The sequence below is a fragment of the Amblyomma maculatum genome, chromosome 1 (assembly GCF_055883805.1).
Source record: "Amblyomma maculatum isolate TAMU_Amacu chromosome 1, ASM5588380v1, whole genome shotgun sequence".
Taxonomy (NCBI): domain Eukaryota; kingdom Metazoa; phylum Arthropoda; class Arachnida; order Ixodida; family Ixodidae; genus Amblyomma; species Amblyomma maculatum.
The window spans coordinates 150,975,803-150,990,130 of NC_139344.1; the positions used below are offsets into that span (position 1 = coordinate 150,975,803).

General features: G+C 44.2%; 1 long non-coding RNA gene across 2 annotated transcripts in view; it reads right to left on the reverse strand.

Moving 5' to 3' along the window:
* LOC146204603 (uncharacterized) overlaps positions 1–12,697 on the reverse strand; it is a 66,598-nt gene extending 53,901 nt beyond the window's left edge. For both annotated transcript variants that reach the window (XR_014703974.1, XR_014703973.1), the window contains exons 1-6: positions 12,504–12,697; positions 11,788–11,872; positions 10,561–10,669; positions 7,698–7,795; positions 3,691–3,828; positions 3,284–3,518 (exon numbers count right to left, since the gene is read on the reverse strand). This is a non-coding gene — a long non-coding RNA (uncharacterized LOC146204603). The remainder of the gene's footprint in view (positions 1–3,283; positions 3,519–3,690; positions 3,829–7,697; positions 7,796–10,560; positions 10,670–11,787; positions 11,873–12,503) is intronic.
* Positions 12,698–14,328: the final 1,631 nt, after the last annotated feature.

The following is a 14,328-nucleotide window of genomic DNA, read 5'->3' on the forward strand; positions in this document are numbered from 1 at the left end:
TACAAGCATATCTATCGTCCCGATATCAGTCCATATCAATCGGCAATGCATGTTCGAGCCCAGCTTTGGTAAGCTCCGGTATCCCACAAGGCTCAGTACTTGGGCCATTGTTCTTTTTAATTTTTATAAATGACATTGTTAAAGAAATTCCTGTAAAAATCAAGCTGTTTGCCGACGATTGTGTATTATATCATGAAATACGAACTCCTGCTGACCAGCTTCTTCTTAATGACGCCTTGGCTAAAATTCATGATTGGTGCTCAATGTGGCAGATGAGTATTAATACTAAAAAAACAGTTTCAATGTCTATTACGCGGAAGAAGCGGCCATTAAGTTTTGCCTATACTATTAATAACCATCCCCTGTCTACCGTGGACAGCTACAAGTACTTGGGATTAACGATTAGCTCTGACCTACGATGGAACAAACACATTTCTAATATTAAAAATAAAGCTATGAAAAAACTTGGCTTTTTAAGAAGATCTCTCCGGTACTCTACGCAGGAAATTAGGTTACTAGCTTACAAAACTTTTATCCGACCTGTTTTAGAATACGCCTCTGTTGTGTGGGACCCTTACACTAAAGAAAACATTAAAACACTCGAAAATATTCAAAGAAAGTCAGTGCGATTTATTTATAATTCATACACCTGGCAGACGTCCCCTACCATGTTACTTGAGAAAGCAAATTTGGATTCTTTGCAGCTCAGGAGATACCGCGAGAGGCTTAAATATATGTTCATGATTGTTCACAACAAATTAGGAATTAACAGCAGCAAGTACATTGAGCTCGTCCCGGGTCGTTCGACACGATCCTACCATTCTTTAAAAGTGAAGAAATACTCATGCCGCACTGAAACACAAGAATTCTTTCTTCCCCCGTACTGTGCGGGAATGGAATGTCCTCAAAGCGAATATTGTAGAGGCTTCTACTGTGGAGTCATTTACGGAGTCGCTTAGGAATTCGTAACAATTTTGCAGCATTCAACATTTTCATTTTTTTTTTTTCCCAGTGCTCATTTTGACGCCAGGCGTCGTCTAATATTGTATAATGTTGTTTCTTTCGGTATTGTGTGCTGAGTTGCGTGTACCTCAGGGAGGTTTTCTTTTTGTCAAAGTGTATTTTACACCCACTCCTGCTTAAGGCTTTGCAATAAAGCCAGCAGTCTTCTGTAAATAAAATAAAATAAAATAAATAAATAAATATATACATATAGCATTCTCGTCAAATCACAAACACATCATTCATGCGTGTGATCACGCACGTTATCACTTCGACCACAAATTCGCATCTGCGCATCGCGTATAAATCTCCAACGACAGGCGAGTTGAAAATATTGTAAGAAAATATGGAATGCTACAGTGCTCAATACATGAGGGGCATTCGAAGTGTTTTTATATATATTGTGAGGTATCTTAACATTATGTGCAAGCCGGGCGCTGCGGGACGAATATTGAAATCTCTACTTTGCAGTGACAGTATATACTTTATTGGTCAGTCTGTCGGTTCGCGATTAAGGAATGCTCGTATGTCGATAATGGTTGGAAGGATCCTGCACGATGTTCACGATCGAGTTGCTTGTGTATTATCTGGTCTCTACGGGATGCGCCTTTGAAATATGCCTCCGAACTTGGGCTTCTGGCTGTGACGTCGGTACAGTCGTCGAGTTTTGTCCGAGTGAATTACGCCTTATACTCTTATCGATTATACCCTGCACTCAGCTTTAAGCAAAGTTATTAGCCAGAGGTGAAATCGATATATGGCACTTCCGTCTGTTAACTGATTCTATGTATCGAATGAGAATTTAAATCTCATATGAGCAACACACATCACATCGCAGTGACGCGTGTTGCTATCACGAGAGGTTCGGTCCCCTGCGACCATACCTCTCGTCTGGGAACGTGCATAGACATGCTATTTGATTGATTGAGATTCGTTAACAGTTGCCTGAAAGAGAAGGAACTCAAGTGCTTTCAGGCTAAAAAAACTTTCTTGTGATCATGTGCACCTTCTGGCGGCACCAAATAATTCCATTGCTTGTTTTGGGCTGCAGCAAGATCATGTCCATTCATGTGTCGTTACCCGTTAGTGGCAGCCATAGCAGTACATCTGCTTTGCTGCCTATAGCCATCCGATAGAAGTCTTAAGCCGTACGAAAAGTGGCTCTAGCGCGCGATTTTTTCTCTACCTTTTTATTTCTTTACTGGCAAGCATTATATGCAGGAAGAACAGAATTTTCCACTGTGTTTATCTTGTGGGAAGTGTGATAACGGCCATGAATATCATTGGATGAATTAATGCAGAGACCAGAGAAAGTCAGCTGTTTCAAATCTTTACAATTAAAAGGACATTCGTACAGGCGTATGGTTGCAACACTTGATTATCACGGCGGTGATGCGGCCGTCCATGCTCCGGATGTTTGGTCGCAATTGCTCCTTTCCTTCGAGAATCTTCTTCTCCATTGTCTTTCAGTGAGCACGTTGAAGGAAGTTTCGGTATGCAACATTGACTAGGAAACGTCTTTAGCAAAGGGAAATTATAATTTTTACTGGCTCTTCACGTGCCTCAACAGGCTGTAGCGTGAACAGGCGTTTTTTTGTGCCGCCTCCTGCTGACCTCAATTCAAGAAACAACATCCCTTTCCTAGCGCAAGGCCTTCTTGCAGTAGCGCAGTATTCCCCAGTACTCCTAAATTAGTATTTTTTTTTTATTTCTGCTCCCTTTTTTATCTCTTTAAACAGCAATTGTGAAGAAGCAAATAATTTCCTATCTCATCCCTTGGAAAGGATGGGGGAATTGTTTTGTTTGTTTTTGTTTTTTTTTTCATTAGGTTGCATTCTCGGGTGCTTTAGGTATAATGTCGTTCTTTACAACGCTTTCATGGGAGCTGCGACACTAGTGCACTTCACAGTTTACACAGTCCGGAAATAATCCTCCGAGTTTATACAGCCTATGAGTCTGGTGGCTCCGCCCTACAGACCACGGGAGAACCATATAACAGAAGACGTAGAGCGCTGCGTTAGGTAGTAAGAGTGTTCTAGGAGCACTTATATGCCTCGTGTCTCTCCGTCGTCTTCTTCAGCGCGAGTTATGGCACGTGCCCTCGAGCGGATCTGTTCGAAGACTGATCTCTGCAGCAAATGCTCCGGTTATTTCCTTGCTACAAATTGAACCGTGGCAAACGAGGCGAAGAGCGACGGCACTTTTGCAGATCCTGCACTTCAAGTCGAACGCCTACCGCTGCTATCCCAGAGCGAAGAAACGCCTCCATGGAAAAGCTCACCTGGGACGTGATGTGTCAGCGAATTCACCAAGGGCCATCTATCCCTCTAGCACGACCGGAGCACCCGTCCAGTCCAAGGTTACCACTGCAGTCCAGCCTCTCAACGGTGGCACAGGCAAGTTTCGGAGTGACATCAATCATTACGGTACAACTGATCTCTGCGGCGGCTTCGACTCCTTCAAGGATGGCAGGTTCCAGCAGTAGCAGCGGGTCCACAGCCATCATCCATTTTCACCTGGGGAAGAAGACGACGCAGGAGAAAATGTTGGTACGCAATTGGAACGTGTATGTTTCCCATGCATGCTCTGTGATGTACATAATTGATTCTACGGTCAACTGCAGGGAACGAATGGGCTGACAGCTGACGTGGGCGCCAGTGGGAGGCGACTGACGGCCGTAATACTAACCAAGGCTTCGGATCCAGATCGTGCGCCAAAGGGAGGCCCTTCCACTGGCAATCCTTGCACAGCCTTCATCCACTCGCAGTCTTCGTAGGATTTGACTGCTTCACCTCAGCCAGCGACAATGGCAGCGATGCCATGAAACTGCGAAAAGAGGATATGCAAGTTTTTGGATTTTGCCCAGCCTGGGATGATTTCTAGTAATTGTGCAAATTATAATGCTAAAATACATGCGTTTTCAGCAAATTTTTTGTCGGTTGAAAGTATTCACGAGCACCGTGTAACGCATGCCGGAAAGCTCACATCAGTACGCCATCTACATCAACGTACCCCACCCGCCAACCCGAACACTCATAGACTAAGATTTTGGTAACCACGAACGGCGCGTTCTGGACTTTAAGACATACAATCTCAGTTCGCCAGAAGTCACACGCATGGGCGGTGAAGTAAAGCCTGTGAAGCGTTCAGAAAAACTATAATAGACTAATTGTGTGCGTGTGTCTGTGCGCGTGCGTGTGTGTGTGTGTGCGTGGGTGTGTGAGTGTGCGTGTGTGTGCGTGCGTGTGTGTGCATGTGTGAGTGTTCGCGTGCGTGTGTGTGCGTGTGTGTGCGTGCGTACGTGGGTGTGCGTGTGTGTGTCTGTGCACGTGCGTGCGTGTGCGTGTGCGCGTGCGTGTGTGTGTGCGCGTGCGTGTGTGTGTGTGTCTGTGTGTGTGTGTGTGCGTGTGTGTGTGTGTTGTAGTTGGCGACAAAACAGAAGTCCCAAATCTGTTTGCGTGAGGGTATTAAGGGCTTCCACAACGTGCCCAGGGAAGACATTCCATAGCACAACTCGTTTTCTTTGAACTTCTGGAGCTCGGTTATAGATCCGTCGTTTATCTTCTGCTGGTCTATATTTCCCTGCCACATACGTGAATGGAGATGGAGCGGTTGGAGCCTCTATTGCCGACGGGATGTATTCTGCATGTTCGCTCAAATGAACACAAGATGGAGGTTTGGTTTGGTTTGGTTTGAGGGGTTTAACGTCCCAAAGCGACTCAGGCTATGGAGACACCGCTAAACGCATGTCGCGGCGCAGAAGTAGAACCTAATGGGTATAAAATTCGCTTCCTACTGTAAGGGCTACTAGACTCCTAGACAATACTTTAAATTTACTTTCTGGCTCTCTTCACATGCCTACCCTAACATTTTTAAATATTTTCTTTCTTGTTCGCAGGAACGAAGATACAGCAGTGAAGATGCAATCCACTGTACTTTCAGAGCTATTATACACGGATAATGGTGTGTTGTAAAGAATACCGTCAAACGACCCAACCCTTCTCTCCATCCCTCACACGTACATCGAGAACTGCTTATCAGGCCACTCCCGAAATATATGCATCCATTCTAGGATGACCAGCACCGCATAGCCCGTGCAAAGGGGCTCCGCTGATTTTATGGCGGTTGGTCGTATGGCGTATACGTAGACGCTGCATGAACGGGTGATGAAGCGACCGCAGCCGTGGTGGATTCCTCCTCATCCCCTCTCATCACATTACCGCTCACCCCAGGCACCTCCCCAGAAGCTGCAGAGGTAGCCGCCATTTCAATAGCCATAACCTGCACGGAAGCCCCGTACATTTTAACATATTCAAAAACAGTGATTCTAAATTTTGTACGAGGTCGAGTTCATGTCCTAGCTTTTAGCCTACTGGTCTCGCCCGATGCACCCCCGCCCCGTCATGTAGAGCTGATATGGGTGCCTGCGCACTCTGGGAATCCCGGACAGGAGGCTAATCCGGGACTCACGCATGAGGACATGCAATCGTTCAGCGGGCTCCCGCAGGTCTACGTAGCCTCGCGGCAGCTGTACCAACCCACCCCACCACTCCCTAGACAATAAACACGCAATATTATGGCGCCGACTGAAAACACACACTCTTCCTTACTTCCTTACCCTATCCCTCTACCATCCTTCCTTCCCACTTCTGCCAGTACCCTTTGCCCTGAACCCTTTGCTCCTTCCCTCCACATCCTGTCCCTCTATCTGGCGGACCTTCCCCCGTGGAGGCTAGAGGACTTGAAAACCTGGGAGGACTGCATGGAAGAACCTGCTGCACTCGGAAGACCCGGCCGTGCAGACTATCGCCACCGGCCGGGCTGCCTGTGTTATGAGCCTGAGGGCATAACCACTTCAGTTGCAGTGCGGTCGTGCGGGGACCCAGGGGCCTGCTCGCCCTGAATTTCTACGTATAATAAAGATTTTTCAGTCTGTCTGTACGCTTTTATGATAAGTATTCATGCGCGTTTTCACCGGTTGCATCAAATACTCCCCAAAGACAGTCACGAGACACCACCCTCAGTCCCTTGCACCTGAGAGGCATGTAAACCGAGAAACCCTAGTTGCACTCATGGCTTCTTGATACTCAATACCACCAGTACTGGTGTCACGGACACCCAATTGCCTCTAAATCACTCTTGTACTCACTCGAAGAACTGCGGCAGCGTGGAATCGCCCTTGTCATAATTTTTCAGTCTGCGCATGGAGTTTGGTGCCCATGAGACGCCACTCTGCTACACCAATCGCGGGTTGTTTCTACTTCCTAAGAGCCAAAAAAAAAAAAAGCGTCTGGGGACGCTTAAAACAAGAAATTTTCTCAATCTGGATAACCTTAGCTAGTGGCACCCAGAAAAAGTTTGAGAAGTAAAATATGTCGGGATAGGGCTCAACTAACATATGGGTATATAAACATGTCCATAAATCCAAGATAGAGGCTTATATGCCACTTAATACTTCCAAAACTAAGCTTTTGTCTTTCACTCGCAGCGCTCGCATTCCCAAAACTTATTTTCTAAATAACAACTCTGCCAAACTTGCTACTACCTACAAGTACTTGGAGTTCATGTGCAATCTGACTTAACATGGCACAACCACATTGATATAACTTTAGCATCCGCCAACCGCTCACTCGGCCTTCTAAAGCTCAACCTCAGACAGGCTCCCCCCACCTGAAGAAACTAGCCTTCCTCACGCTCATTCGTCCGAAGATTGAATATGCATCAGCCATCTGGAATCCTGAAGAAGCCTATCTCATAGCCAACATTGAGTCCTTGCAGAACCGTGCTGCGCGTTTTATTTATTCTGACTACTCATATACTACCAGTGTCACTGCCCTAAAAAATCGCGCCGAATTAGAAGACTTGTCTTTCCGCCGCAAACTATCACGGCTAGCATTTTTCCATAAACTGTATCACCATACATCGCTCCACCACGATTTTTTCCTACACTCTAAAAAAAAAAGGTGTGATCTTAGTCTTTTTGGGGGGTAAACTGCTTGTCGCTGAGCTAACACCTTTTTGGGGTAAGGTTACGCTGTGTCTTTGAAGACTAAGTATTTATACCATTGCATGTAGTGTAACATTACGCTTCTGGTAGCATAAAATTGCACCTTCACAAACAGTGTAACTGTATTCTACCTAGGCATAACGTTGCACCTTTCATAAAGGCCTATGTTTTATTCTGTCGATGGCATAAGCATACCCTTGCATCAAAGGTGCAAGTTTGCACCTTGACAACGTAAACTTATCCTGTATGTACAGGTGCAAAGTTACCATTTTAGAGTATAAATTTATATTAGGACAAAGAGCACAAAGTTTTGCACCTTTATGGCGCAAGCTTATACCACCAGGAGAAGGATAACGTTGCCCTCCAAGCAGTTTAAAATAATGCCATATTACATAAGGTATCTAAGCATCATCTTGTGGTATGTATATGCTACCCACACAAGAGTACTATTACCAATCTGCATCGTAAACTTGGTCGCTTGAAGCAGGAATAAAGCTAACCAATACATTTCAAGATTTTCTGGAAGGAAAGATTATGTTGAAACATTGCAATATCTTTGTGTCGTCTGGAGTGTGACAGTGAGCAATGTTTCAGGTGAGGTAGGCTGTGTCATGTTGTGTTCAAGCCGTAAGTTATGTTGCAGAGTGAACAAAAAGAATTTACAGAACACTCGGTTAAGATAACATACCATGGTGTTTATTTCACCTCATTATACACCGAAGTTGCAGCAAGGGACTGGATAATCTTCTCCGCACAGTCAGGGCAGGGATGTACCACGTATTTGACCTGCATAGAAAAGAGAACTTGTAATCAGTTACTCACGAAGAAAGTCTCACAAAACATGCTTATGGAGTAATTAATTCACATATAAAAATGACACTGCACAAAGGGCAAGTAAAAAGGAAGACAGATGGAAATAGTGCACCAGTACAGGCTTCCAAGTGTTTATATAATGAGAATTGTGAACTCACACAATATATAGATCAATGAAAATTCTCCAAATCTGAGCTTTACCTGTGCCACTAACACACACATCGACAACTAGCACATTGCAATCTCAGAAAAAATTGACAATATGCTCAATAAGACACAATATACAATGAGACATATTCTTGTTAGGAGCAGGGTCAAGCCATAGGCATCACTGATGTTGGACTACCCAGAGGGTCATTTAAAGAAATATGAATGAAAACATATTGATAAAATAGAAGCTAGCCTAATAAAGGCAAAAGATGTGATCTAAAAAACCCCTCCCTCTACTAGTTCATATGTGCAGTTCTCCTTTTTTTTATCATTAGCTTTTTATGTTAAACTTTGTTTTATCACCTTCACTTTCACCTTTGTTGTTTGCTGGTTTCCACTCCAACACCCAAACATTATAGTTTGCTTTCACACCTGACCATACCAGTGGTCTTGTTTCTAGTCACTATGGTCTCACCCTCCTAGAAAACACTGTCTCTGGTCCTTCATGACATTATCTTATGTTGCCTATAGTGTTAATGTTCTCCTGAGACTACACTGTCTTTAGTCATCTGATCATCCATCACAAGTGACAACTGCAAATCTCTTCCTTTTTTTTTCTTTGGGGGGGGGGGGGGGGGGAAGGTTCTTTTGTTCTTGCATTCGTTGTCATTTCTCATGAATATAACGAATGAAGCTTGTTCCTGCAGAGCTTGCTCCTGCAGGGGTGTCTAAGGCCATTCTATTGTTTCTGCCTTTAGTGCAGTTTACATTCCTGGAAAAAGGCATGAATATACCACAGAGGCTATGCCTTATAAAATGCGGGATACCACTTCTGAAAGATGGAACATTTCATGCTAAAAGAGCAATGATAGCAAGGCACATCCAAAGCATCTTCTGCACATGTGCATTACTGCAGTGATGCCACAGATGCAGAATTATGTAAAGCATGGCAATAAAATGCAACTTTTACATAAGTTCATTGCTAGTTTCACACCACACATCAGCTTATGCCGATGCCAAAAACTTCTCAAGACTGCCGTTTCACTTCAAAACTACATTATCTTGCTTAGGAGGCAAAAAACAATACACTTCTATACCCCTATAATTCCTTGAACAAACCACAAAGCTTGAGATTCTATGTATTGCTGCTTCATGTAATGCTCGCAGCACATGCGGCAGGAATAAAATTTCTCATAAACTGCAATTTGCCAGAACTGTCCACTGCTTATCTCTTTAGATGCCTAACTAATGAAATTGTAAATGCTGACCAATATTATACAAGAATCATTATTAAAAAGCGTTTACAACAAATTTCTCGAAGATTATGTTCTTTACCTTTACAGATTGCAAATCATAAACTATGAAGAGACACCCGTGCAGTCTCTGCCGGTGGGTTGTGCAGCAATGTGGACTTTGGGTACCTGGTACAGCTTCAGGATTAGACTTAATTATCTATTCTTTTTGTTTATAAAAGGCAATATGAAAACTGCAAAATTGAAGGCTTTTAACGAGTGAGCATAGGCCTAAAACCCTCCTAATCATCTATGTGGTCTAACATAATGAGCATCAAAAATATTCCTTTAAAAGCTTTGTAAGTTGGTTTTTCCACATTACATACTAATAAAGGGTGTTGCTAATAGTATTTCTTATTCAGACAATATAGACATATTTTGTGCTTTTGATGATGCAGAAGAAGCTAACATGATTCTGGCAACAATACCAAGTGCAGCAACATTTTTTACATGCAATGTGGGAAAGCAAGTCAATAGTTTTCAAATATGCCTTTCCTTGTTCAATATTCTGAACTACATTGCTCTTTAAGAAAATTTAAGAACTGGGCTCACCTGTTATATTGGGGACCCTCATTTCTGGTATATAAAACTGTCCCCAAAAAATTAAAATGCAAAAGTTAAGTTAATTTTGGTTGATTAGCCATTCAACCATTATCCTCTACCACAGACATGTCCACTGTGCTGCACAATCCAGTTCTAATTGTACTGCAAATTTCATTTCATTCATTCTCCCTTTATAGGCCCATAGACATGACATAAGGGGTGGGGGCATATATATATATATATTTGTTAAATGGTAGTGGTGGAACACAAGGAAAATACGCTGAGTACAAATGGCACAAAACAATATAAAGAACACAAAAGAAACAATAAAGCTGAAAGTGCTAAAATACCGTCCATTACATATCACCTGCAGTACTTCATTTTTAGTTTCATTCTATTGTGGACATACCTAGCAACATAAGAGCATGTGAGTTGTTGAAAATTACACCCATCAGAGAACATAACCTTACTGCTGAGAACCAAGTGCAAACAATTTAAATATTAGGTTTTGAAGAAAAAAAGAAAAGAGGCATACATTAACAGCTCACTCAATAAAAAGAAGTCAACATGTTCAGATCGATTGCATACTGAAAAAATTCCTCCCTTGCTAACTTGCTCAATAGCACTGAATGGTTCCAAAATCAATGTAATGCCAGGGCTATTGCTCCTCAGCATAGAAAAATATGCTCTTTGATAGACATGAAGCAACAATGAACAGACCACAATGCCACAGCTATGTCGAAAAATACATACCACACAAATCTTGCCGTAAGTAGTCGTCCAGCGCTGAAGAAAGCAGGTTGATCTTTAGAAGCAGGAGTAACAGCACTTCTACACCGTATTCCTCCTACTGGCAGGTACGCTGCAGCAAAGGTATCATGCATAACATTAGCATGATACTCGTAACTAGTACATACATAACTATAGTACAAAAAATAATGGCACCACACAACAATGACTCAACTATTTTGACAATGAGCTTAAAAGCTACAACTCCTGTTCCTAGATATATCTGTAACAATATCTGCCACCTCTTTACAGTCGAAATAACTGCTTAAATAAACTAGAATAGCAGATTTATGACAAACTGCTAGCACAATGACAATACACATTAACTTCAATGAGGGAATGCCTCAGTACCAGTGAATTGTAGTAATGAGTATAACAGAATGTCTGACAACAGAAACTACAGAAGGAAAAGAATGTGTTGTTATTGGTCAGGCATAGCCTCCTTTCTATGGGTCAGGAGGCTGAAAAGTTCAGAATGGAAATAGCTGAGTAGAAACTATAGCAAATCCCCAAATGAAAAATATTAGTGATATAAAAATTTTCCTTAGCTCGCCAACGAAAATTAGCACATTTAATCAAAATAGCTGTTTGGGCCAGTTGGTTCATACTTACACCCTAAAAGACCAGCGATAAAAAAAAAAAAAAAAGAAAACAGGTACAAAGGAACACAAAACGTATTTCAGTGCCCGTCCTGTCATTTTTTGCTCCTTTGTCCCCGTAATTATAATTTTTTTTTGCGCTGGTCTTTTTATGTACCGATTACAAAAAGAAAGTCAGTCTTAAAGCAGAGAAGGGGTGACACATGGTTTGCTTCAATGCTGAAGACATCTGATCACCAGCTAACCCAGATTTTTCACTTGTTAAGTGATTTGATCGAGTCCAATATTTATTATCAGTTCTTAACATAAGTGATCAGCAAGTTAAATAACACCATTTACTCGCACACGCCATCAAACACAATGAAACTCAATTGATAAGTCACTGTCTGGGCGTGCACCATATTGCACGGCATGAGCGAAAATGGCAACACGCAAGGAGACACACACATGGCACGCGACATAAATATTCTCCGACGAGAATCCCAAGCAGTATACATTGAGGCAGATGTCAGTGATCAGCAATATGTGCCACAAAAGTGCGCGTGTCAATTTAAACGCCCCTTTCTGGACGGAAACAATGCTTTGGACTTACCAGCACGGATAGCAGAGACTAGTTTCAAATTCTTTGAAGAAACGACAGTCTACGTTCTTGCGCAGACGAGACGAAAGACTTGAGCCTGCAGCGAAAAAAAAAAAAAGCGTGAGAAATGTCTTTCCTGCACATTGCGTCACTGCGACAGTATACATGTACACGAATCGGCTCGGTCCCACCTCTGGTCTCGACGCCATCAGCTCAAAACTGCGGGGTTAAATCGGTGTTCTGAAAGCGTGACGTACAGGTTGCTGGCAAAAGAACCGTAAACTTAACCCATCACCCTGAATGCTCTCCCGCATTTATGGCAACGTTCCCGTAAAGCAGCAACAACAGACGATCAAAGTCGATTGTAGGCAGCGAGCAAAAATAATGCGGCATGCAAACACGTCAATGCGTATCACCGGGACTGCATTAGCGCTCGTCGACGCATACTTTCGACCGCGGGATATGCTTGTGAGCGTCGTAGACGACTAAAAATGCACCATTAACATCCCGCAAAAAGGTCGTGACCATCTGAAAATTTTGGGATGCGCCGCTCCTCCAGTCTGAACTGAGGGAGTGGTATGCTCAGGTTGGGATCCAAGACGTCGTGCTCAGAGGCCGTTTCACAGACAAACAAGCAGCGTCGCGGACGTAAGCAATAACAAAACATGTTCAGGCCAAGTTAAATAGCAGAGAAAAACATGTAAAACGAAATGCAAAACGTCACTTACATGCGCGGCTGAAATTTGGCGCCAAGGATCCGTTGGAACACCACCACCGCGACGACCAGCCATCCGCCGTTTCTTTCCGAAGTTCACACTTTCACGAAGTCGTTTCATAGTGAGGCATCGATGAGCGCACTCGATGAAATAATCGCTGAGAGCAACCGAACTTTTCTAAAAACACAGATGAGTACCAACGACAAAGAGCGCGAACGCTGACTCGTGCGGCAATCGCCGCCGTCGTCTTCTCGGACTCGCAGAGTCGCAGGGAACGCAGGCAGGCCCAAGCAACTACGAACACGTGACGCTGTGTTGAGAATAAAAGCAACAAAACTAAAAAGCAACTGCTTCGCTTCTCGCCTCACCACCACTCCCCCCTCACCTCCCCTTTCTCCCTGTTTTGCAGCGTACACACTTGTCTGTCCGCCCTTGTTCTGAGTTCGGCCTTGCTCCCTCCACGGTCAAGCTCGCGTAGGAGTCAAAAGACGGGACGGCCGAGGGGTGTCGGGGTGTGTGTGTGTGTGTGCGTGTGCGTGTGCGCGTGTGCGTGTGTGTGTGTGTGTGTGTGTGTGTGTGTGTGTGTGTGTGTGTGTGTGTGTGTGTGTGTGTGTGTGTGTGTGTGTGTGTGTGTGTGTGTGTGTGTGTGTGTGTGTGTGTGTGTGTGTGTGTGTGTGTGTGTGTGTTGTAGATGGCGACAAAACAGAAGACCCAAATCTGCTTGCGTGAGGGCATTAAGGGCTTCCACAACGTGCCCAGGGAAGACATTCCATAGCACTACTCGTTTTCTTTGAACTTCTGGAGCTCACTCATAGATCCGTCGTTCATCTTCTGCTGGTCTATATTTCCCTGCCACATACGTGAATGGCCATGGAGCGGTTGGAGCCTCTATTCCCGCCGAGATGTATTCTGCATGTTCGCTCAAAAGAACACAAGATGCAGGTTTGGTTTGGTTTGGTTTGGTTTGAGGGGTTTAACGTCCCAAAGCGACTCAGGCTAGACGCAAGTCGCGGCGCAGAAGTAGAACCTAATGGGTATAAAATTCGCTTCCTACTGTAAGGGCTACTAGACTCCTAGACTATACTCTTTACTTTCCCTCTTCACATGCCTACCCTAACATTTTGTAAATAGTTTCTTCCTTGTTCGCCGGAACGAAGATACAGCAGTGAAGATGCAATCCACTTTGCTTTCAGAGCTATTATACACAGATAATGGTGTGTTGTAAAGGATACCGGATAACGACCCAGTCCTTCTCTCCATCCCTCACACGTACATCGAGAACTGCTTATCAGGCCACTCCCGAAATATATCTATCCATTCTAGGATGACCAGCGCAGCATAGCCCGTGCAAAGGGGATCTACTGATTTTATGGCGGTATGTCGGACGGCGTATGGGTAGACGCTGCATGCACGGGTGATGAAGCGACCGCAGCCGTGGTGGATTCCTCCTCAGCCCTTCTCATCACATTACCGCTCTCCCCAGACAGCTCCCCAGAAGCTGCAGAGGTAGCCGCCATTCCAATAGCCATAACCTGCACGTAGGCCCCGCACATTTTAACATATTCAAAAACAGTGATTCTACATTTTGTACGAGGTCGAGTCCATGTCCTTGCTTTTAGCCTACTGGGCTCGCCCGATCCACCCCCGTCCCGTCATGTGGCGCTGATATGGGTGCCTGCGCACTCTGGGAATCCCGGACAGGACGCTAATCCGGAATTCATGAAGGAGCGCATCCACTCGTTCAGCGGGCTTACGCAGCTCTACATAGCCTCGCGGCAGCTGTACCAACCCACCCCTCCACTCCCTAGACAATAAACACGCAATACTATGGCGCCGA